General features: G+C 39.8%; 1 protein-coding gene across 3 annotated transcripts in view; it reads right to left on the bottom strand.

The window, feature by feature from the left end:
- GREM2 (gremlin 2, DAN family BMP antagonist) overlaps positions 1–25,171 on the bottom strand; it is a 41,637-nt gene extending 16,466 nt beyond the window's left edge. The window contains exon 1 of one of the 3 annotated variants that reach the window (XM_085219654.1): positions 25,053–25,171. The gene's annotated coding sequence lies outside the window, so the exon portion shown is untranslated. Of the gene's footprint in view, positions 1–6,027; positions 6,050–24,667; positions 24,798–25,052 lie in introns of those variants that run through there. The other 2 variants (XM_085219655.1, XM_085219653.1) reach the window with 2 other exon arrangements.
- Between the last annotated feature and the right edge of the window lie 628 nt (positions 25,172–25,799).

The following is a 25,799-nucleotide window of genomic DNA, read 5'->3' as shown; positions in this document are numbered from 1 at the left end:
ATAAAAATGCTGAAAGAACAGTTTTGATCAACACTTCGGAAATCTTTCACTCCTAGTAAACAAAGAGGAAAAAAAGAAACTTTCAACTCTGAACAGTCAAAATTAGCTCACCTGTCTGAACAGTTGCTATCTCAGCAGACAATGTTTTTCTTAACCTTGAGAAGCTCCTAATTAGTACAAAGACCAAGGAATATTAATTGCCACTTGGCAAAACTCTGCTGATTAAAAACAAAGGACAGATGTGTGGGGTTTTTTTCTTCCTACCCTCCACTCCCCACCAACAAATTCTTATTTAATAATGTGAATGACATAAAAGGCCACATGGCTACATGAGAACAAGGTTTAGGATTTAATATCTACGAGGGTGATGCTTCCTGTTTCATTATGTTGGCCCAAAAGGCAAATGGTGATGGTAAGTCAGCAGAGGTTGAACCTCCCCACCAATATTGTTACATTTTGTCGCAATGCAACAGCAGCAGCAGAACAGTCTGACAAAATGATGCCTGACATGAAAGTGCATATGAAGCAAAGGTGTGAGACTGAATTCCTCCATGCAGAAAAAACTGCACCATTGACATTCAATAATGTTTCCCAAATATTTATGAAGGCCAAACAGTGGATGTGAGCACAGTTGGTGCATTTCAGCAGTGGTGACAGCAACGTGCAAGATAAGTCATGCCACATCAAAAAATGAAGAGTGTCTTGATCACCTCATTCATGCAAATCAGCAGATTATGACCAGGGAACTGTGTGTGGAGCTGAATATAATCTTCAATAGAAACGATGGCAGCAATACTGAAATATCACAAATGTTGTACCAGGTTGGTCCCACAGATGCTCAAAAAAGGAACAGAAAGAACACTGTATATAAGTTTGTCAGGACACATTGAACCAATACAAGGCTGAAGAGGACAGTTTTCTGGATCGCATCATTACTGGTGACTAAACATAGTGTCACCACTACAAGTTGGAGTCAAAACAGCAGACCCTAGAGTAGCCACGTGAATTTCCCATTGAAGAAAAAGTAGAAAAGAAGAAAAGAAAAATGCAGCCCTCAGCAGGTAAGGTGATGAGCATTGTCTTTTAGGATAAGAAGGAGTGATCCTGCTGGATTTCCTGGAACCCAGACAAACCATCAACTCTGACCTCTACATCACAACACTAAGCTGAAGGCTCGAACTTCCAGTCAGACCACTGAAGAAGACAACCTTTCTCTTGCCACACAATAACACCAGGCCCCATACCAGTTTGAAAACCATGGAGCACACCAATCTTTGTGTTCTACCACACTGACTATATAGTCTGAATTTGGTAACTTTCGACTTTCATAAATTCAGGCTGATGAAAGATCGACCGCATGGGCAACATTTTCCTAGTAACACTGCTATCATAGCAGCTGTGAAAACAGTGGTTCACCTCCATTGGTGCACATTTGGTGGCACTCAGACTCTTGTTCACTGTTTGCGAAAATGCATAGCTAATGGTGGTGACTATGTTGAAAAAGACGGTCTTCTAGCTGCAAATTTACTGTACCAAATAGTGTTATTATGCTGTTTCTATATGTTGTAGTTTCCACAAAAATAAATAGGAGGCATTACATTCAATGCAACCTATGTATATACTTCTTAGAAGGCTTAAGGGAAGGACAATTAAGCTTATCTAAATAGAAAAAAAAAGTGATAATTCATCATACTGTATGTTTTAGGCAAAATATTCAATGGTACTGCATAGCAGAACAGGAAAGACTGCAAGACAAACACATCTGAGTTAACAGAAACAGACACGAAGAAGGAAAGCTACTGTGTGAATTTACAGAATTAAGCACAGAAGTCAAAGACTTCATTTAGATACTGTGGTTTCAGCAGCCTCCTCTCTATGACTATTCTCCACCCCATTCAGAAAAAAAAAAAAAATATTTTTTAAGGCAGCTTGCCAAATCCACGGTAAATCATCTAAAAACAATCAGAGATGAGATTTGGGGACACTTTAAAAATAGGTGACAGGGACATAACTGTCACTTGAATCAACACAAACAATACAGAATACTCTTGTTCCCACACCTACTAAGCCTCAGTTTTCATCCTGGACTACAGCATCACTCATATATCCATATACCAGTGCCTCCTTAGGGTGCACAGATGCACTGCTGGCTGCGTGGTAAAGCCATCTGTTATGATTCACACAGAAGGCAGACAAAGATTAGGCACCACACAGAAGCTCCCTGAATATTAGGAGTATATCACATACACTGAGCCAATATCACCAAGTTGAATAGCATTAACTACTACCAGTCACTCAGATATTCAGCCAGAAGGGGCACAGCTACTCACCTTTCCCATAAACAACTTTTCCATAAGATATTCCCCATTTATAAATATAAACTCAGAATCTCAGTACCCATGTGAACAGGAGGTAATAGAACTCACACCCCTCACACAGCAAAAAATAATGTGGGGAAGAGCAGAGCACGAAGAGGCATTACCCATACTTTTCACTAAAGCAGGATTACTAGGTAGAGAATAAAAATAAAACTCCTGGACATAAAGGGACTTAAAACAAGAGAGTGCACCACTATTTTCTATGAGTAATCTGTGTGATGAGATGTGTGAGGTCTTGATTTCAGCTCCCTGAATTTTATCATCAACATATTAAAATAGGCTTTTGAATCCAAATTAAAATAATCACACGTCTAAAGAAAGAAAACCTATGCCTTTCTCTTTTAATTCAACATTCTGATAAGAATAATGCAGAATGTGGGTTCAAATACATGTGCCATCTACATACATACACACCGTGGAATAGCAGAGGAACTTTCAGGTAAAGTACCAGAGTAGAGAAAACTCTGTGTCTGACCTTGAGAAATAACCAAAACAGCAATTAATGTCAGCTGGATATATTTCAAACTGTAACCCGTGGCCCTCTGAGATAAACCTTAAGTCATCTCTTGCAGTCATCCCGTCCAGCTTGGGTGTAGTTTAATTAAGTTAAACTGTGAGCCGCAGTCCCTTTGCCTGAGGCCCCCACCTCCCCTCCACCCTCTCCTGCCCGCTGCAAAAGTGTGTGCATGCTCACAGTCCTCCGTCACTCTGTGCCAGCACTAACAACCAGGCAGCCACACAGTCAGCAAGATGAGCTGGCTGATCCAGCTGAATGCTATATTTTCTGTTTTGCCGACCGGCCTGCAAGATCAGTAGTACCACTTGGGCCTCTGTGCCAGCGTGGGGCTGCTCTGCCCTGTCAGTCCCAGCCTACAGGCAGGCTGCCTTCATCCTGCCGCCACACCACACCCTGATACTGCTTCCTACTGGGGCCTGGGAACGCTGTCACCCAACTTACCTGTTTCAGGGTGGAGGAGGCTAATGTAACTGGGAGGGTGTGGCTGATAAAGGTGCTGCTGACTGATGGAATGGCATGCTTTTGCTTTCTGTATGGGATGCATGGTACAAATGGATCACTGTTAGGACTAGAGCCTGCACCACAGCAGTGAGAGGAAATAAAATAACAATAATAGGCATAGAATGTGAAGGTTATGTCACTTCCTATATGGACTTCACAGAATCATAGAATGGCCCGGGTTGGAAGGGACTCAAGGATCATGAATCTCCAACACCGCCAGCCACACGCAGGGCCACCAACCTCCACATTTAATACTAGACCAAGCTGCCCAGGGCCCCAACCAACATGGCCTTGAACACCTCCAGGGATGGGGTATCCACAATCCATCTGGGCAGCCTGTTCCAGCATCTCACTACTCTCATAGTAAAGAACTTCCCCCTGATATCCAACTTAAATCTTCCCTCCCTCAACTTAAAACCATTTCCCCTTGTCCTGCTATTACCCACCCTTTCAAAGAGTTGACTTCCCTCCTGCTTATAGGCTCCCTTTAGGTACTTGAAGGCTGCAATGAGGTCACTCCGCAGCATTCAGCTGCCTCACTGGAGATAATATAGCACCATTCCAGATTCTGGAGGTGTTTGTATAGGCTGCTGCATCAGAGGGAGTCCCTATGACAGATGTACAGCCATCCACAGTATCCACTCAAAGCCAGCTGAGAAAGGCAGGGTATTCAAACAGGCACAGGGCTCAGTTGCTGAGGTAAGCAGCTCTCTGCCAGTTCATTATTCTGCTGTAAAGCAGAATTTTTTCAGTCTTAAACACTACAGCTTTTATTTAAAACTATATTTCTAGAAGAGGTGTGCATCATTTATCTCACTTCCTCAATAGATATGGTATTCTTAAAAAGAGGATCTTTTATCTTATCTTGAAAATAAGCTCCACAATTGTATGCAAAATTAAATGTTAAAGGCGAAAGAAGCAGCATAAAAGTGTAGTCTAGATGCTGCATTCTCCTTTCTTACCTTAGAGTGTCTCGCTTTACAAGTGGAAAGGTTTCTTCCACCAAGACTTGGGGTTTTTAAGTGAATTTGAATGCAGACACTTGCTCAACTTCCTTTTCAGAATAGAGTACTAGAGCCACAACAGAAGTTGTTCACTTGTTCTGGTTGTTGAATTCACATGGATTTTTGCCCTAGTTGGGCAAAGGTATAAGTTGTGCCTGCTTATGACGTAGCAAGATACAGAATTATCATACTAATGCATGAACAAGGAAAACAAGGAGACGAGTTTTCCAGGAGCATTCATTCAGCAGAAGACTGAAACACTATCTCACCAGTCAATGTCTAAAATGAAGCTTTCAATGCCAAAGGGCATCAGCCTGTATTTCCCACCTAGTCAGAAGGTACATATACCACAGGCTATCCAAAGGGCATGGAGCCTGCACATTAAGCTTCTCCCTTATTACCAAACTAATCCATTTTGATCCTCCAAAAATCCAGAGAATTTTGGGTACAACACAGGTTAATGTTTTCCCATTAAAAATAGTTGCAGGTAAGCAGAAATATATTTATACGTACAAGGGCTAAGCTCTCATACAGGTATGAGCTCACAGTACTCTAGTAATTAGAACTCTGATTACAAGAGTACAGCTTTAAACTAACACATTATAAGTTAAGAAAACAATTAATACATTTCCTGTATCCAGATCCGAAAGGCTGTTAAAGGAACCAGCCATTAGAAGAAAAGTTTAATAGCATATCCTGTACAACATCAAGTCAAAAGCATCAGAGAACACACCCTATCCACTTGTAATTAAAACTGAGATGAAAATTTTATCATGGCTGGATAAATCTGCACTTCTGAACAGATCAGATTTAAATGGAAAAAGCCGTCTATCATCTCATATTTTTAGCTCTTATTTTTCATCAGTTGTCCCAAGTAGTATTTATTCTACTTAAACACAGACTTGCTTTCTGTAGTTTACTGACACTCTGCTGCAGTTTCCGTATATGCACACCAAACTATAATGCTGTTTCTACATGCACTGATACCTCTCACAGTGGTGGTCTCACAGTAACCAACATGTTCCAACATGCCCCACATGTTTGACTTCTCATCACATGGAAACTTAAAAAAAAATTCCATAAGTAGAAGACGGCCTAATTTATATGCAAACCTTGGGGGGAGGGCAGGGGGAGTCATATCTATACCCACCATATCTTGATAACTGTGTTCTGAAGACATAAAGGACAAAAGTTCTGGTTTTGGACTTGAAAATATGGGTCCACAAGTACACAGGTTACATACATAAAGTGACAGGTTATGATCCAATGATTCTATGATTCAGTAAAGCCATTAATATTTCTAAGGACAGGGCAGGGAAGAGAACTTGTATCATCTATATACACAGAAACTAAAACTTGATGTGGAAAGATCACAAAAATTTGGGATCTTTAATACAAAGAAGCGAAGTCCAAAGAAGTGCTGTTAATACTTCCCAAATGCACAGAAGAATAGCAGAACAGAACAATCTTTCTTTACCTTTCATGCATACAAACACTACAACACCAGCAAATAAGACTTAAAAAAAACTCTGCCATTAAAAAGCCTAAAGATATACACATAGTGAGGCACTGGAGTAAATATGTCTACATTTGTATACTTATCAGAATTAGATGAAATGAGTCTTACCTAGCAGAATATGAGCCAGATGACATCTCAGAGTCACTTTAATTCCCTTTTAAGTAAGTAAATAAATAAATAAATAAAATACAGTTATTGTGGTCCAAACAACCAATTTTTAACAGATTTTTGCCTAGTTTTCCTTTATTTCTCTTTTCTAATCTTCCTAGCCTTTTTAGTTTCTTAGTAGCTATCACAAAAAACGTTTTTTTGCAGTACTTATACAAAGCTAGCCATATGTTTAATACATTAAAGTCCACTAACTGTGAAATTACCAAGTTTATAATGCAGATGCTATCAGATATTTTCAGAATTCAATAATTGGTTTCTTTTATTGTAGGCGGAATACTTAACATTTCTTTAATATGTCTCTGTTGTCAATAGAGGCCAAGATTCAAGACTCTGGAAAACATCTTGCTATTTAGAGGACATGTTGCCTAGATTATTTGTTGTGGAAGGAGAATTTAATTTATATAACATATAAAATAAGTATTTAAAGCTTCCTTATTTATAAAACACACAACACTTTCCCATAGAAAATGTTAACATACTTCAGTGCATCCAGAGGAGACAATGAAGCTGGTAACAGGGCTGGAGGGCACTACCACTGAGGAGAGGCTGCAGACATTAAGATTGTTCAGCCTGGAGAAAAGGCGGCTGAGAGGTGACCTCATTGCTCTCTACAACTTCCTGAGCAAGGGAAATTGGTCTCTTCTCTCCAGAAACCAATGAAAAAGAAAGTGATCAAACATTGAAAGAGTCACGCTAGAGAGATGGCCATAATAGGCCATGTCTGCCAGTGTTCAGGAGGCATTCGGAGGATAATGCCCTTAATAATACACACTGTATTTTGGTTACCTCTGAAGTGGTCAGCCAGCTGAACAATGTAATCCTAGAAGATCTCTTCCAAATGAACTCTACTTATCTTTGTAGCCAGATTTCAAGACAGAAAAGTCAAAACTGATTAACAATTAGGTGTGCATAGATGATACCACACCAATAGGACAACAGAAGTACCTAGCCAGTACCTGGGGGCATGGCTGGGCACTGTGATGACACCGAGGCAGCTTCTGGAATATTACCTACCGATCTCAATCCTGTGCTTTAAACAAGTTATGTTTGATGGTGACCTTTGCAGCTAACTGGTCCTTACTTAAAGCCTGAATGCTGTTGCTGTGTATGCCTAATATCAGTGGTCTGGGGGCCGCAGTTACCATTGCCCACCAGTTAGGGCAAAAGTAATTTGGCCAACATGTGCAGTCTGCTGTAGGAACATGTGGTCTACAAGACATAGGAAGCTTTTTCCCTAAGCCATTTGATATGTAATCCCTTTCACGAGCACTTTTGCAACTCTTATCTGTTCTCAAATGTTGATGAGACAAGCATTAAATAATATACTGAAGTACGCTAGTATCCAAACTCCAGACAGAGATATGGGCACAAGCATCTTCTCAGAGATGTGAGGCAAACACACAGAATTTTATACAGCCCAAAACATCTGTATTGTCCTAAGAGCAAACACCCAAATTCCTCTCTATTTGTAATACTCATAATTAAAAGGTGTGGAATAGTTTGTCAACAGTTGTCATCATAAAGCTATAATATTTGCCCTATAATCACAGCAATACCGTATGAAGATGTATCTAATGTTCAACCCTTCCTTTCCCACAAAACCCAACAATTAAATAAAGCAAATTGTTCTCAGACAGAAACTAAACACACACTGGAATCACAGTTCAGTTTCCCATCTGCCTTGTTTATCCTTCCAAAATTGAGATAAGTTTAGAAACTTCATTTATTAATTTCAGCTAATTCCCTAAAATTAGTCTACAAAGTAAAGTTATCTCTTCAGTGTTTTCTGTGAGAGGAACTGCTCCTTTACCCAGATACGTTAGAGCATTTCTGAATACGTTGAAGTGGTAGGATGATACTGCATTATGAAGTTCCCTAAAAGCCAGAAAGATCATTCATATATGTACAACTTCCAACAAATAAAAGCTGCTATTTCCTAACTGTTGTTCAAATCCTCTAACTAGAGCTGTTTCTGCCAGAAAACAGTTGCTTTTGTACGTTTTTACACTGTTATAATATACTCTTATTATTTCAGGCAAAACAATGATCAAGTGGATATAAATGTTCAGAATCTAAAAAGAAGCATATCTCTAATGGTGAAGGTATTGAGACAAAGGGAAAGTTTAATACAAGATAGAATTCTGAAACAGATTAGTGCAGTATAGCGTAACTATTCTGCTAAGCTATAGAGTGCAAGATGAAAGGCTTCATGCAATAGTGCAGCATTTGCTACCAACAAGAAGACCCCACCATTTCTCTTCACTCTGCACAATAATTCCAGGAAGGATTATTTGAAAATATTTATCTACAAATTGTTTCAGAGTATTTATATGACAAACATTGACTTCATTAAAGTAAGTGGAAAAAGTAATATTTTATTCCAATGGAGCCAATAATTCTTCTTCATGGAAATGTCAGTACAGAGACTTTCAGAGACTTTCAAATTTACTATACACAGCCATTTAGACCAGTCAAGGAACTGCCTTCAGGTCATTCAAGAAAAAAATCACCATTAAAAATGCACTATCACTTTCAAGTAACAACAAATGATTACAGACAAATTGTTGTGATGGAAAACAGGTGAAATACAGATTTTATATATTTATTTATTATTTTATAAATTTATATATTATATATTTAAATATATTTTATTATGTTTCAAAATACTCCCTGTTTAACACATGTATATAAAAATATAACATATATATTTATAATATTATAAATATATATAAAATAAATATAATATTATAAATATATTTTATAAATATACATATTAAGTTTAACAGGGAGTAGTTTCAAACAATAAATTCACAACATTTACGTTGTTGATATCTTCTGATTACAGTACAAATTGTTTTTCAGTTCTACTCAGCATTAAATTTCTTCCTTAACTTTTCATATATTTGAAATTGTATTTTAATTAGTCCAACTTGATTTGTTTAACAAGTGAAAAAAAGAACAAGAGAAAAGAAAACTCCATGAATATCTGTTTTCTGCCCAGTGTAATATTCTAAATAAATCTAGCATAGTTAGCCCTAATCTAGGCTACAGTACTCCTCACATATACAAAGGCACTAGTAGCTGAACAGGTTCTATAAACAAGAGCCAGAAAGTTACTCCACTAAAAGTGTTTGCAATAATGAACTACTGGCCTTTTTTTAAACATGTGCAGGCTGGCAAAATTCTGGAAGTCCTATTACATGAGCCAACGTTAACCTCAACTTTTCTGCACCTTGGTTTTGTGATTTAGATTTAGACATCCAAGAATGGTTCTGACTCTTATTACAATACTTTATAAGAATTTTGAGACTACAATAACTAAGTATCAACACTCCACAGCAAAATAGCTCTAGTGTTATCTTATCTTTCACAATCTTAGTTACTGAGATCTATTAAGAACTTAGTGGAAGACCATTTGGACTGAAGAAGAGGGAGAAAGAGCTGTAACACAAAAGAGGGAAAAAAATGTAGGGGCAAGGACCTCCTCCTACATACTCCGCCACCCAGTCTCCAAAGATATTCATGCTATTTTTCCTCGTTAGTTTTTTCAGACTCTCAAAGCATCACTCTACATGCTTATCACAAGCTCCACTTATTTTTTAAAAAAATATACTCTGCACAAAAATATCACCAGCTCCACATTTTATCACTCAGGAAGTTCAAGTGAATTCTATACAGCCATGTATCTGCACATTGGAGTTTTCTTTGGTTGAATTCCTTTTCTCCTCCTCACACCAGTGCCATAGAAGAACATGGAACCATGCATTCCTTCTGAGTTCAATTAAATTGTACTAAAACAATCAACATTAACAACTAGCTTGCTGCCATCTGCCACCAATGTTGAGGTATGTTCCGTGCTGACCAATACCTGATTGACTATATAACTGACTACATATGGTACGACTGCCATGTTATCTGAAACACTGAAGTACAATCAGAATCACCCTATACCTCACTGTTTTCCACCACTGACTTCAACCAAATCAAGATCTTATCTGTATGTTTATTTTAAAGACATTAGTCCTTAAGTCATTAGGATCAGTTTCGGCAACAGTGACAAACAACAACCTATTTTTTGGAACCTAATGGTAACTTTCCCACAATGTGTGCATTAATTGTAGGGTTCTTAACAGTTTGTTGTTTGGTACAGTTTCCTGGCTGGGAGGACCAATTTACTGCCAATTGGATGTTCCAGGCAAATAATAAACAAAGAATTTCTGTTCCTATCTCTCCTTATACAATGCTAAGATGGTGTCAAAGAAGAATTCACTATCATCTTGTTTTGTGTGCACAATTTCATACTGGACTTCGTCCTTGTAAAATTAGAAGTTACACAGCAGTTTCTCATCTTGTACTAAAATCATGGTGTCCATGATCATCATTTGAAAAAGCCTCAAAATTACCTAGGAAAGCAGACTCCGAAAGACTGCTTCAAACTGTGCATTCTGGCACTGGCACCTCAGACCATTCCCTACATGAGGGCTTAAATGCAGGTTGGGGGAGGGGGTAAAATGTGTCTAGCTGTACTCTGGATCTGATTACATCTTCTTATAGCTCTGAGGATTTTATCACCTTTAGTTCCAGAGTGTAACTTAACCTGTGCATTCAGCCCTCATAGTGATCCTCCCTAGCCTTCAGTTGCACCTTTTTACTTGCAGAAAGAAAATCTCAGCACGTGCATCCAAAAATGGGAGCATTAAGAAGTGTACTGGAGCATTTTTCAATTTATCATCTGTTTTTCTTCCTCAACGCTTGCTTTAGCTACCACTCTCCTGCTTTTCTGCAAGGCAAATCAAGCTCATTTAATTTATCTTCACAGCTTCACATACAAAATGAGGACCCTGCAAAATTCTTAATCATCTTGATAATGCTGAGCAGAGGTAAGCCTACATATTCCAAGATTAAGGTGAACATTAAACACAGGTTCATGGCTACATGTTCCCAAACTAGTAACTAGACATTGTTATTTGTAGAGTCATTTGATCTTCATAATAAGTCAGTCTTCTGCATACTGAGAATAGGTGGAAGGAAAGAAGGCAAAGGCTACTTTTATCCTCCGCATATCTAAGCAGTTCCAGAAGTACCAGATACATTTAGATTCTTCATAAGTTATTCAGAGACTACGTAGAAATATCAAGAGTAAAAGCAAAGGGTTCCTTTCTTTAATAACTTATGCATGTGTCGAAGTTTTATTACACATCAGAGACATGCAAGGTTTGCCTAACAAGCATATTTTGGGTAAAGAGTAAGCTGATACGAGAAGGTGATCCAGAGAGAGAGAGAGAGAAACAGAGACAGAGAGAGGTAATGTTGTAGTTACTTTTGATTCATGATTTTCTGAGTAGGGTAAATCTTAGGAATAAAAACAGTGAAAAGGAATGTGACTAAGTACTTCATATTTCTTTCCCCATATACCCAGCATGTCCTGGAGAGAAGACCAACAAACAGGAGCAAGGAAAAGCTACAAACATACAACCTTCCATTTTGAAGACACCAATTATTGCTGTTTTAAGAGCAGAATCAAAAGCATGCCCAAACTTGTCTTTTTCCATTTTCCCTTTCCCGTTTCTTCTACAAACCTCTAATTACAACTTTGCATTAGGGAAATATTGAATGCTGTAAGACAGTTTGGAAAGACATTATTGCCTCAATGTATCATGAAGATGACTAAATAGTGACAAAGTAAATCATGCCTTAAAGTCAATAGCAAATACATAATTTTATCTCTCAAGAATTAACATGCAATGAATACTTGCAAAATTTACTTTGCAAAATCTGTTAGCAGTTAGATGTGATTTCCCTCATACATGCTAACGGAGGAAGCCTGCAGGGGAGTAGATCCCGTTAGACTCCTGTATTAAGAGCCTTAACAACAGCAAGTAGCATGTGTAAACTCCTAGAAAAGGATTATATCCTAAGAGATTGTTAGCTTACAGCCAGACATCTTACAATAAAGACACAATTTGCAAGTATTTCTCAGCAAACTTGTTCGTTTTCCATGAAGAATATTTGAAATGACCAGTGAATAAGTGAGAGGGGAATAGTTTGTAATGCATTACAAAAATCCCAAAGGTTATTCTAAAAAAGCACAAATTGGAGGGAAAAAAAAACCAACACCCAGTCAGAAGCTATGAACAATTTTAATTTATGGTTAAAGCTGGCAGAACCACTGAAAAGCTCACCTTGCTTTTCATTTCTGTCATTATTTGCATTTTTCTTTTTTACCTGTTATCCAAAGGCATGTTTGGATTTTCTTCTTGAACATACTGTCAAATACACAAATATGTTTCCATTTTCTGGTATAATATCTGTCCTAAGCACTCTGTAAAAAGAGCTTATGATGTTTTAAAAGTTCTATTTCATTAAATGAAATTAAGAATCTTGATAAAATGTGCAAGCTATGTCTGTATATCCTGAAAACTATGCTGAAAGTATACGTCCCTTAAATTTTCCCATCTCTTTGAATAAATAGATTGTCTGAGGTTTTCCAGAGTAGATATATTTTGGATTACTTGGGCTATCCAAAGAATGTTTTTGCTGCTCTGTGCCATTAGAGCTGGAAGTGCATTTATCTTGCTATAAATAAGGTGACTCTTAAAGAATGAAGTTCAGAAGTGTTAATTTCAACTCTTTAGTGAAGACATCTTAGATAGGTTAACTCCACATCTCAAACTAGTCTACTTTCACTCAAATTAGAAATGAATTCTGACCCTTATAACACATGCAAGTTGGGGGGAAAAAAAAAAAAAAAAAGGTAGGAAACTGGTAAAATAACAGAATAATTATATAATGAGCTTTGTTATAAAAGCTAAGTGTTTACAGAGTTTCCATTTTTATGTGATGCCAACTGAGAGCTATATCCAAAATCACAGAAAAAGCATAACTTAACTGTTTCAAAACAATCCGTGTATGGAATCACTATGTTCGTCAGAAGCAAATCCACTCCGTCTTATCACGTACATGTCTAGGGTTAGATATGCTCCTTAAAAACTAGAAGTGCAAAGAGAAAAATGCAATGGCAATTAACTGTAGTTTCATACTTTGACTACAGTAAAATATATATATTTTACAGGCGCTAGTGTAAACAATATACAAAAAAATTGATGCTCAAGTTTGGAAATATTAAATAATGAAGATAACAAAACAATACATAATGGGTGGTTCTTCCCACTAAATAGGCACAGTTATCAGTGACTTTTTTGAAGTACAAAAATATTTCTGAATTATACTAAAGCAACGCACCATCCAACTCCTTAGTACAGAAGTTAATTTATTATCCTGTAGGTACAAATTTACATTAGAACTTACATCCTTAAAGGCTCTGCAGTAAAGCAAACATCTTTTTTGTTGGTTTTGGCATATGAAGATGTGAACATGGCAACGTGTTTTATGTACTATTTGTATTTGTGTTCATATACATATGAGGGGTGCTTCAAAAGTAATGCCTCCTAATTTATCACGTTGGCACACAACATCAGAAGCAGACGTTGGTGGTATCGCAGTAGAGGCTGAAGCTTTCCACCAATATTCCATTACATGCCATCTGACATGAAAATGCATATGAAACAAAAGTGTGTCACTGAACTCCTCCATGTGGAAAAAAATCTCACCCACTGATATTCACTGACACTTGCTGAATGTTTATGGAGACCAAAGAGAGGATGTGAGCACAGTGAGGTGGTGGGTGGTGTGTTTCAGTAGTGGCAACAGCAATGTGAAAGACAAGCCACATTCCAGAGGCTGTAAACAACTGTCACACCAAAAATGAAGAGCATGTCAATCAGTTCATCAGGGTAAACCAGCAGATTACAGAGAGGGAACAGAGCTGAATATCAGCTTAAATGCACTGGAAACAATGGTGGGAAGGTTGGAATGTCACAAAATTTGCATCAAGTTGGTCCCATGATTGTTCACACAGGAACAAAATGAACACCGTATGTTAAATTCGTCAGGATCTACTGATCCAAAACGAGACTGAAGGTGATAGTTTTTTGGATGCAGCATCTTTCTCTTGCAACAAAATAATGCCAGACCCCATATTAACTTGAAAACGATGGAGCACACTGCCAATCTTGTCTGGACTGTCCTACCATATCTGCCTATATTCTGGATTTGGCACCTTCTGTTTTCCATCCATTCAAGCTGATGAAAAATGGTATGCAAGAGCAACATCTTCCTAGCAACAATGCCATCACAGCAGCTGTGAAACTGGTTCACCTCTGCTGGTGCAGACTTTTACAAGCGCAGCATAGAGGCTATTGCTGGTCCATTGCTGGTGAAAATGCATAGTTAATGGTGGTGACTATGTTGAAAAAGAGTATTTTGTAGCTGAGAGTTTGCTCTACTCTATCAGTGTTATTGTGCTCTGTTGTAGTTTCAATGCAAATTAATAGAAGGCACTACTTGCAGAGCAACCTATGTATATCATACAGTAATAAGCAGTATGTAATAGAAGTATCCTAGTCCTTTTTTTTTTTTTTTTTTTTTTTTTTTTTTTAAGATCTTGCCAATTACTGTAGCAGTTTTTACATAGAGTTTTCAAGGCAATGACAGCATTACTCTTCATTATTCAAAAAAATCTGGAAACGCTGAGCTGCATCTTCATTAACATAATTAAAGATCTTCCTTATTTACCAAATGAACCTTACTCTATGAACTAGACTACTAATGCCACCCAGCCAAACAAAGTTTCTGCACTTATTAACAATGTCAGTGAGAGGACAAAAAGTGTTCTAAACATTCATGTCAGCCTTTTCAGTACAGTTTATAATCTACTTTCATATAGATTTTAAGTGTACTATTTTTGCATACCATGCTAGGTATCATGAAGTCTGTAATAGAACAAAGACACAACCAAGTACTTAGGAGTAGAGTCAAGGAGAGAAAGACCCTTTCAAGACAAGTTTAGACTCATGCCCAGATAAGCTGACACCACAGGCTTAGCCATAGGCACCATAACAAGGAAGCAATGTTCCCTGGACCATTTATGCTTTTAAGAGGGTATTAGGTGTTGCCAACTCAGAAAATTCAGTCATGGTGAAAGCAGAAGTCCATCACAGAAGATTTGGGAAAGGCTTACAATTAGCCAGAAGACAGTACTTATTTAAAAGCAAAATTGAGGTGTGACTCTCAACCTGAGTGTGAGAGTGAATTTCAATGACATAAATGAGAAATGGTAAAATAAGCCAGTCTTCAAATGTAGTCAGCACTCAGGGGGAAAAAAAAAAAATAATCTCACTTGGGGCACTTTCGTAACAAAAGTGTCATATATTGCAGTTCATTTTTATTGAGAAAGTAAGCATCTCTTTAACTAATATGAATCCATCCATGCATATCCCAAAATAAAATGTATTTTTAAGGCATTTTTTGTGCTATCCTGTAAGCAGAAAAGAAAAACACATGATAAATGCAATGAAAAATTTATCTCAATATTCTCAACAAATGAAACTAAAATTCAGTCTAGGGGGAAAGTGCAAGTACTGCATTAGCACCTCAAGAACACTATTTTACACATTCAGAAAAGGAAATACCTTAAGTCAATCATGTTTGATTGCAACTATACAGTTCTTTATGAGTAAATAAAGGGAGATGAACTGGCAACTTGCCTCAGCTTTGAGTTACCACTTGTATACAATGGAGCAAACTGCAAGCTGACCTGTTGTAGCCTATTAATGTGGATGAAGCTAAGCGGAAGACTTCAATAGGCAATGTTCTATTTGAACAACGATAAAACAAGATTGAGATTTCTTCAGCCTTCAGGCAACGTTGCCCAGGACAGATCAAAAGAACTTAGACTCCCATAGTCTAAAACACAAACTGCCAGCAGAGTAAGGTAGACAATGTTATCTTCCTGAGACAGGAACCTTTGTTTACAGACTTCTCAGCCATGAGCTTGCAGTGCATAGAATCAGGACGTGAAAGACCACCAGCCTTCCTGCCTCAGTAAGTTCTTCTTCCAGCCTCTATTTGTACCTGGGATAGCCTCGAGCCAAGTGCAGCACTTTGCACATGGCCTTGTTAAACCTCGTTAGATTCTTCTGTGCCTATTTTTCAAGTGTGCTCACCTCCCTCTGGATCACATGCCTCCCTCTGATTGCATCAACTGCACCACTCAGCTCAGCTTGCTACCTATGTCATTGACAAAGATGTTGAAGAGCTCTGGTCCCAAGACAGACCCCAGGGTCCAGCCTCCACCTGGACACAGAGCCAATGACTACAACCCTCTAGCTAAAACCATCCAACCAATTCTTTATCCACCTAACAGTCCTTCAAATCTGTTTACATCCAATTTAGAGATAAGGGTGTGGTGCAGGATCACATCAAAGTCCAAGCAAACAACATCAGTGGCCCTTCACTTGTCCACTGATGTTGTCACTCCATCATAGAAGGCTACCAGACTAGTCAGGTATGATCTGCCCTTAGTGAAGCTGTACTGGCTATCTCAGATCACCTCCACATCTCACAAGTGTATTAACATCTCTTCCAGGAGGACCAGCTCCATGATCTTCCCAGGCACAGAGGTGAGGCTCACTGGCCTGTAGCTCCCCAGGTCTTCCTTTCTACTTTTGTTGAATATGGAAATGTTGTTTCCCTTTTTCCAGTCACTAGGGACTTCACCTGACAGCCATGATTTTTCATATATAATGGAGAGCAGCTTAGTTCTGCTGTCAGAATGGAACAGCTAAAATCAAGGAGAAAATGCCTTTGTTGGCTCTTTGACAGGTTCTCCAACACTCTGGACTGTGTCATGGCCATCACTACCATAGCAGGCATGGATCATGAAAGAAATAGCAATTCCACATATCTTTAAATATAATTTTGGATGAGATAGAAAGGAACATGGGAGAAATGAAATTATTCCCTCTTAGCATAAAAATGCTGAGCAGAATAAGAAAGATTTCTTCAGTTTTGAATATCTGGGAGCAGATGAGCTGCTCACAGTACTCACTATATGAATGGGAGAAATAAGTATTTGTCAGTAACATAATGGATACTGTACAAACCCATAAATTTCATATAAAAAAAAATCCTTGTTCTTCAGACTCTTTTCTAATAAGTTTTAAAGAGTAGATTAGAAATAATAAGCTAATTTCCATAAGTGTCTATTTATTGAACAGTTTTATTACTATACACAGCATAAACAGCTCACAGTACCAGGTTCCAAAAAGTACAGTGAATCCATTCTGCATTTCCTACACATTCTCTATGTTTGTCAGGAATAGTCCACTGGCCTTTCTTGGTTTTCAGAAGTATAAAGTAATAGTTGCCCACTTTTGCAAGATACTTGTCACTTCGGAGGTGATTACAATATTTATTATGGTAGCTTATAGACCGTTATCACTACTGCATATTCCCCTCCAGTCTTGATATTTCCTAAAAAATTCCCTGTATGTCACTCATAGCAAAATTACTTTATTCTGTTTTACTGAGACACAGCATTTGTGTATCTTTCCGTGTAAAAAAGCACATATTTAATGACCTCTCAACATGTATTTAGGAGTGAAAATTCATCCCTGAGGCCTTTTCTTTCTCCTGAGCTCAGTCTCCAGTTTAAATATTGGCCAAGACACAAATAAACAAACATTAGTAAATATGAGACTGGACTGCCATTGCTCCTCAGCAGCAGAGTCTGCCAGTACCAGATATGGATCCAGAGGTATTGCTGGGTTTGCCTCTTCCAGAATAAATTTTCCAAGGAGCTACACCCTCGTTTAGCTTTTTCAGATTTAAAAATCACTGTTTATGACTATGGCTACAATAGTTGATCTAACCAGAACTGCTAGGAATCAAGCCACAGACTTTGGAAAGCAATGGGATCCATAAGCTACAGACTCCGTATTTTGAGAGTCTGTGGTATGAGAGGTCCAGTGCTAAGCCATACAAATGGCCATGCCAGGATAATTTTTTCAGATTCTGCAAATCACATCCATATTGAGAAGTCTTTCTAAGTCTGTTGTAGTCTTAAATGGACAATAAATCTGTTTGTTGGATAAAGTCTATATAAATAGTGATAAATGTCCTAATACTACTGGGCAAGTAGTATTTCCTGCAAGTACAACGGGTGTTTATCAATTTCCCGCTGAGCTAGGGTTGACTTTCAAATTTCCTTTAATCCTATTATAGTAAACATAGTACAGCTCTCTGGCAAACAAGGAAAACATTCTTCATGTAATATCATATCCTTCTTTGAAAGAAACCTTAGAGGTGTCCAGAAAAGAATAAGGCTCAACTTGGAATGACACAATAATCCTGTTTCCAAAAAAGCTTAAGTTTTATAAAACATCAGATTTTAACCTTAAAAAAAAAAAATAATAACAATAATAATCTTATGTTTGCAAATATCATACTTTAAAGTCAGTTATCTGAAATAAAAATGTTTTTTGGAAGCTGCATACCTGAATTGAAGGATAAGTCAACTGGCATTTTGGTGCTAGAATTCAGAAAAAAAATAAACTCCAGATTGTGAAGGTGCTTTTTCAATACTACATCAAGAAGAAAGAACATCAAGTGCAGAGAAGTTTTAAAAAAATACGGATAAAGAAAAACAAATGGAATTTGTTACAGTACAATTTGTATTTAAAGTTCCTCCTTATTTCGGAGGAATTTATGGTAGACAAAGGTGGGATCTGTCTTGCAGCTATTAAAAAAAAAAAAAAGTAAAGAAGGGAGAAAGGGAGAAAGGGAGAAAGGGAGAAAGGGAGAAAGGGAGAAAGGGAGAAAGGGAGAAAGGGAGAAAGGGAGAAAGGGAGAAAGGGAGAAAGGGAGAAAGGGAGAAAGGGAAAGGGAAACTAGACTGAGCTGTTGAATTTATTCCTGTAAGAGACAGAAGGGACTTTGGAAACCTCAGTGAGAGCTAGAGTAAATCACAAAAACTAACTCAACTTCCAACCATGCACATTTATCTCAGTTCAGGGACACTACAGAAAAAGTGACACATAAAAAAACAGCACATGTGATTTTCATATATTTTTTGTGAATTTGAATGTAACTATACGTTTTCTTAAAAACTGGTTTATATTACACTGAATCCTCAGTTTCAGATAACCTTAACAAGACAATTTCTGGGCTACAACTTTACTTAAGGATCAACTTAGTAAGGAATGGGAAAGCAAAAGAAAGAAGTCAACAGTTTTGCCCTGAGTATACACGATCTAAGATGCTTATAGATTGTAAATATTCATGTTTAAGAACACCTGGGCAAAAGTTATTTTCACTGAATTATCAGGAAAAGTTTCCATGGGATTCATTAATGAAGAATATAGACCAAAATCAACAAATGCTTAGTATAAATCCATTGTATGCGCTAATCTGAAAGTTGCCAGCCAGAGAACAAATTAAATCAAAATACGGTAGATAGCAGTCTTTCTCTTTACAGGAGACCTCACTGGATGAATCCATGAAGTCATGCAATAGTAACACAGAGTATGTTCACGTATTTCCCATCTTCCCTGCCTGTCAACCTCTTCCCGTTCCTAGGAAGGGACACTGAGCTCCAAATAATAATGCTGTCAGAACAGAAACTGACAAGCGATAGATGGATCATAACAAAAAACATGCCTAGAGCAAGGAAGTCTGACATCTGAGAACTGGGATGTTTTCATTTTGGGTAGAACTCTGACCCACTATTTACACCCCTGCCCCAATCTCTCCCACATCTCTTTAAATGACTACTTTCCAGATGTTATCTGCGTGGAGACTAGCCAGATTTATGGGCAGGATCCTGCACAACTCTATGCCAAACTAGTTTTTGGCCTCACTGGAAATAGGATTATGTCTGAGACTTGCAAGAGGGAAAAAAAAAAAAACAAAAAAAAACCCTCATTTCTTGCCAGAAATGCTCATGCAGAATTTTTACAATGTTGTTTATTTTTTTGTTAGCACTACTGTAGAATATCAGGCTATTCAGTGCTAGCATAATAGCACTTAAGCAGACTGGTAGAATAGAATACACGTGGCAGTAGCCCATAGTGAAACTGCATGCAAATGAAGAGAGGCAACCAGTTCACTTGTAGTCCCAGCACGGTGCAGTTTTCCAGTTCTAACAAGTGTTTGTACAAGGTAAGGTCAATAACACATTCTGCATGAGTTGTGCAAATGTTGTTTCCAACTCTGAAGAGGAGTTAAAAATTTAGGAAATTTTTAAGATTTATTACTGTTAAATACACAGTCTGATGTTATATTTGTGCACTGCCCATCACACTCAATAAAAACAGTTTCCAAAATGAAATTTGGAGGGTAAATGCTGTATTTTCCTTTGCCAGCGTGCTTTTCTTCTCCCACTTACTTAACACAAAATAGGCAGAAATAAAATCTTTATAAGACTTTCTGTATTTGAATGTATCACCACTTTAATTTCCTCTTAGTTTCTTCAAATACTCACTTCCATGACTTTAAAACTGTCCAAAACGAGAAAATTTTACCTTTTTGTTTCCATAAGGAATCTTGTAGTAAAGATGATAGCATGCGTATTTCTATATATAATATACATTTACAATATAATTCCGTATGTCCGTGTAGCCTCTAAAAAGCTGACCCTTTAGTTTTATGACTAACCTAAAATATTCTGCTACAGCTATTACATACATTATAAAGAAAGAAAAAATAAATAAATAAAAATAAAAGTATTAAATAAAAGTTGTACACAAAGTTATACCCAGAATGGAAAATGAATGTGAAAAATAGATACTGTGAGGTATCCTTCTGGCAAAGACAGGTGACAGGTAAGATTTCCGTGGTTGTATCCCACCAGATATTGAAAGATAGATTGCCCCATGTTTTAAAGATCTGGAGCAAGACGCATTTTTGTGGTCTGTTTCCCTTTCTAAAGCAGGCATCAAAAATCTTAAAACAAACAAACAAATGGTAATAAAAGGCCTAATGCACCAGAATGAGAAATACCATGTTTTCAAAGTGGCATACCCATGACCTAGGCAACTCATCTTGAAGTCTATCTATGCTTCATCCCACAAAGCAGCTATGTATTAGAATAAAGTTAGGAGTAGACAACCTCTAGTAATACAGTCATCAAGAAAGGAAAAAAAAAAATAATCTTGTTTTTCAAATCATTTTGAAGAGCACAACTTTTTTGCTTTTGAAAGTGCTTTTTGAGCAGTCACAACAATGTAGAATAAAGTGGGCATATACAGCATTCATGCTATCCACATAGAGCCCTGCAAACTACGTTATGAACCCTGTGAACACATTAAGCATGAAACTAAAGTGTAATAAGAATGATTTTTGCAGCAATTACAATGATCTTACAACCCACTGAAAGGAACTGCTTTAGCAGTTGGACTCTGTGATCCCCAGAGGTCCCTTCCAACCCCATGGTTCTGTGATTCTGCTACTGAGCAAAAATTATCTGAGCCCCTAATAGTTCCAATAATGTATTTTCTAGCCAGAAATGCTTTCATATGAAAGATAACGGTAATGGTTTATTATTTTTTAAAACACATTTTTTTTTTCCTATTTAAAATATTTTTCAAAAAAACAGCAAGCTAAAGGGAATCGAGAAAGTGCAAACAGTCAGCCAAATCACCGACCAGAGAAATCTTTTCAGCTTTAAAGTGAGAAATGCATACAAAAATGTTTTAGAACTTTTTAACCAGTGTCTGTTTCTAAACCTCTATCTGGGCAGCTCGCACTCCCACCTGCCTGGGCTACAGGCATTGCCCCTTCCACAGAGTGGTGTTCCTGGGGTGCTATGGGAAGCCGGCACGCTGCACCCATGGAATGCAGAGCAGCAGCGCTACGCGACAGTTTTCAAGTTTCGAGCCAATATTTTTCACCACTCCCAGATGACATGAGGAACATAAACACAGCCTTGTGAACCATCTCACACACCGGGGCTACAGCCAATGCGGGCAAACAAGCGCAGTGGGGCAGTGGTTGCCCTTTTTTAAGCACAACGGCTGTGTTCGCATTCAGCAGGCAAGCTCGAGCCTGCGTTATCCAAAGTTCTCACTCTAAAAGTAGTCTGCAATCGCATACCAGACTGTTACAAAACAAAACCAAACCAAAACACCTCTCCGTCTGCGGAGATCTCAGTGTGTACAGGCACAACCAGGGCTACACAGTTGGCTGCAGGGCCGTGCTCCATGCTCTCCTGGGCCAGAGTAGCCCCTCGGTAACACTTCTGCAGCAGTGATGCAAGGATCAGGGAACAGTCAAAGCCGTGGAAGTACTGCCTGCCTCAAACTGGGCTGTGCACCAGCACTGCATGCTGCAAATCAAATGCATCTATGTTAGCAACCAGATCGACCCAACAGGAACACATGGAATACAAGTGTGGGAGATTTTGTACCAATGCTAAATGCATTTTGTAGGGTTTTACTTCAGGCTAGCACTGGTCTGGTCCCACGGATGGAATTTCCAACAGTGACTCAAGACTCTAGCACATCTTCCAGTTTAGACTCATCCTAAAGGAATCCAGCTGGCCCACCATGAGGTATACAGAGATGGACAGTAAGTGGGAACAACTGGGAGACTGGCGTCAAAGAGCTCTCCTGATAGGAACCACAACCCTAATATAAATGCATAGCCACGCCTATCAGCATCTGGGAGAGTGAAGGGAAAGAACTCAGTGTGCAGCGCTTGAGAGGCTCTTCGGGTGTCAGGAAATCTGCACAGTGACTTCAGCAACTCAGCTTGACTGCTCCACATGCACCGCCACTAAATTTACATTGAAACCATTCTAACGCAAGCATCCAATGATGGTACATTGGGATTTGCCTTCTACCACGTTTATCAAGAAAATCTCAGTGGGAGAAAGCTATTTGTTACAAAAGGGATTGATCTGCATCTCCTTGATTTACACTCACATTAGCATTGACAAACGATGACCGAAACCCATCAGTTTCCAAAGGACAGAGTATACCTGTGTAGTTCAGCTGGCAATTCAGACTGTTTTTTGCCATCACCTGATACTATGGAAAGAAACAAAATTCCCCTCAGATTAATTCTTCACCTTCCCACACCTTTGTTCTATTCCACACTGTAGGAATGTCTCGTGACAGCACAATCTATTCAAAAGACAAACAAGAAGCAAATAGATCAGCTAGACCAGCCACTCAACATCCAGAGGTAGAGGCGTTCATTTTGGTGCCACCCTTTCAGAGGCCCTCTGATGCAGCTCACTGGCCTTATACCACTCCTGGTCCTGCCCAGATTCTGAGCAGCCCTCACTGCTATGGGCACGCTTCCTTCCAGCACAGAGCTCTGTGTATGCACAGGAGGTGCAAAAAGCAAAACACCACAGCCAGATTGTCCCTCCTTCCACAACACATTGAGCAAATAGGTCCATTCTCAGCAGCTTTACAGTGATCACACACAGCTCTTCAGAATTTAGGACTTCAATTCTTGGACGATGGCAGTGCATTGCAGGCTGTATGATAAAAGTGAGGAAAGGTCCCTTGCTCAGAGCCTGCACACCAAGACAGAACACTGATTATTGGCAGAAACCAGATTGCCTCTATTACATTATTTTGTCAAAGCTCTGCTTTCTAATTCTAGCATGATTCCTCCTTAGCATTTGGAAAGGCCAGCCTGAAAGTTATGCTCCAAAGTTACCAAGTGAAGCATCTGCATCAGAAAATCTCTCAGGCATGTATTTCAGGTGACACACATTTCTTAGAGTTCCCACAACAGATTTATCTCCCGAGGAGCAGAGTCTGCATTGCATTAGTGCTGGTAGGCAGCAAGGACTCAGTGCTCACACTCATTTCTCTCTGCTTTAGCACTAAGCAGCCCAGAAGCAGCCTGAGCACCAGCATGACCCAGGGCTGTGGGCAGGCAACTCCTGCACCTGTTGCCTGAGAACTCCTGCAGGATCCTGGCCTAGGGTTGGGGCCTCAGTCATTGCTAAGACCGATGCCCACCTGATGGCACTCATTGGGCTCTCATCCAATTCATTTAGCCTCTTTTGCAAAAGGAGAGGTTAAACTTGTTACGGGTTGTTAATTTCATCCTCAAAAACTCCACCAAAAGTTATATAATCCCTTTCACAATAGTGTGCTAAAAATAAGAGTCGTTCAGCCAAATGCCAGTGCAATTTTTTATGGGACCTGTGACTCCAATTCTGCAAGACCTGCAAGAGCGCTTATTTCCTTAGCTCTTGCAGAAAGTCAAGCGTGGTATGATGATAATCGTCATGTGCAGGATGAGAAAGTGGCTGTACATACACCCTCCCACGTATTTCCAACTCCTGACTTAAAGCAATGCTAGATCAGATCCCTCGAGGGGGGGTTCATAATCGCAAACCATCATTAACCCAAAGCAAAGAAAGAAAGGTACAAAGGGGCACAGCTCTCACGCACGCACGCGCTGCCACACTGCCGGCCCGGGGGGCTCCGGCCCTGCAGATACCTGGGGCAGCTAAGGGAGCCGCCTCTCGGGTTGCTGTGTGCGGAGCCGCCCCGCGGGCGGGCAGCTCCGGCCGGGACGCGGCGCTACCGCCGCCGCCGCCGCCGCAGCGCGGGGACGCGCTGTCAGCTCGCGGGGCCCTGCGCCCTGCCCTACAGCCGGCACAGGGAGAGGAAGGGAGGAGGGAAGCGAGCGGCCGCCGCCGGTCACCCCGTACCTGCGGTGAAGCGAGGAAGGGTCCGCAGCGCGCTCCGTCCTACCGGCTATAGGTCCAAAGGCGGGGTGAAGCGGGGTCGCGGTCGTCGCCCGCTGGCGGTGGTGCGAAGCCCTCGCTCGCTGCAGATGCCCATAGGCGCCCGGTGGGAGAGCGCGGTGCCGGGAGAGAGCGAGGCGGCTCGGCCGGGTCCCGGCTACGGAGGGGAACTCGGCACTGACTCCTCTCAGCCGCTGCCCGAGAAGAGGATCAAGCCCCAGCTTTCGATTGGCTCCGGTGGCCAAACAGCTCGCACCAGCCTCCTGCCCGCCCGCCGCCCGCCTCCCCGCGCCGCAGCCGCACACGCTCCGCTCCCGCCGCTCTTCTCCCGCTGCCCCGGCTTTCTCACCCCCTTCGCCCCAACAGGACGCCCTGTCCCGGGGCTGTTGTTCCGGCGAGGACGTTCTCGCGTCCCGGGTCCGACGGAAAACACTCGTTCCCTCCGTTGGCTGAAGGACCTGAAGCTTTAAGCGTTTGTGACGCTCTGTGTCACGCTCAATATTCAGCCACGTTTGTTCTCAGAACGTTTTCTCAAATATCCCCAGCTAGTCAAATTAAAAGCATGCAGAGCCCGATCACCTGAGAGCTGAATCGGATGTGGGACAAAGCATTATTTGCCTCAGTTCAGTTTGCTTTTCTTACAATGTTTGGGTTCCTTGCCCCTTTCTTGGTTAAATCCACATCAACTCACAGCGTGCTCAGCAAATAGAACCAGGATGCTCAGCTTCATCTACAGTTATTAAATACAGCAACTCTGGCTGTCGTTTCTTGTTGCGTCTGGGCTGCTGGTGTTCTGTTTGCTTGGGCTGACTTCAGTAGCCTCTAAAAAAGGAGTTTCTCTCCCACAGACATGCAGCTGTGTGAAGCCAAATCAGACCTGTCTTCTGGGGGAAACGGCAGTCCCTCGGTTGCAGCGTGACCCTCTGTTTAAATAAGAAGACGGCTCAACGGGATAAATGGGCCCTTTGGGTTTTCTCGGCACAGGAAGATGTTGTAATCTTTCCAGTAAACATGTTGGCAAAATTGCTTATTAAAAATCATGGAGAACAAAATGATCAGTTATAAGTGATGTACTTGAAATTAATGTAATGACCTG

This window comes from Meleagris gallopavo, chromosome 2 (assembly GCF_905368555.1).
Source record: "Meleagris gallopavo chromosome 2, MGAL_WU_HG_1.1, whole genome shotgun sequence".
Lineage (NCBI taxonomy): Eukaryota > Metazoa > Chordata > Aves > Galliformes > Phasianidae > Meleagris > Meleagris gallopavo.
The sequence above is the reverse complement of the archived record's forward strand: the minus strand, read 5'-3'. Positions and strand labels throughout refer to the sequence as shown.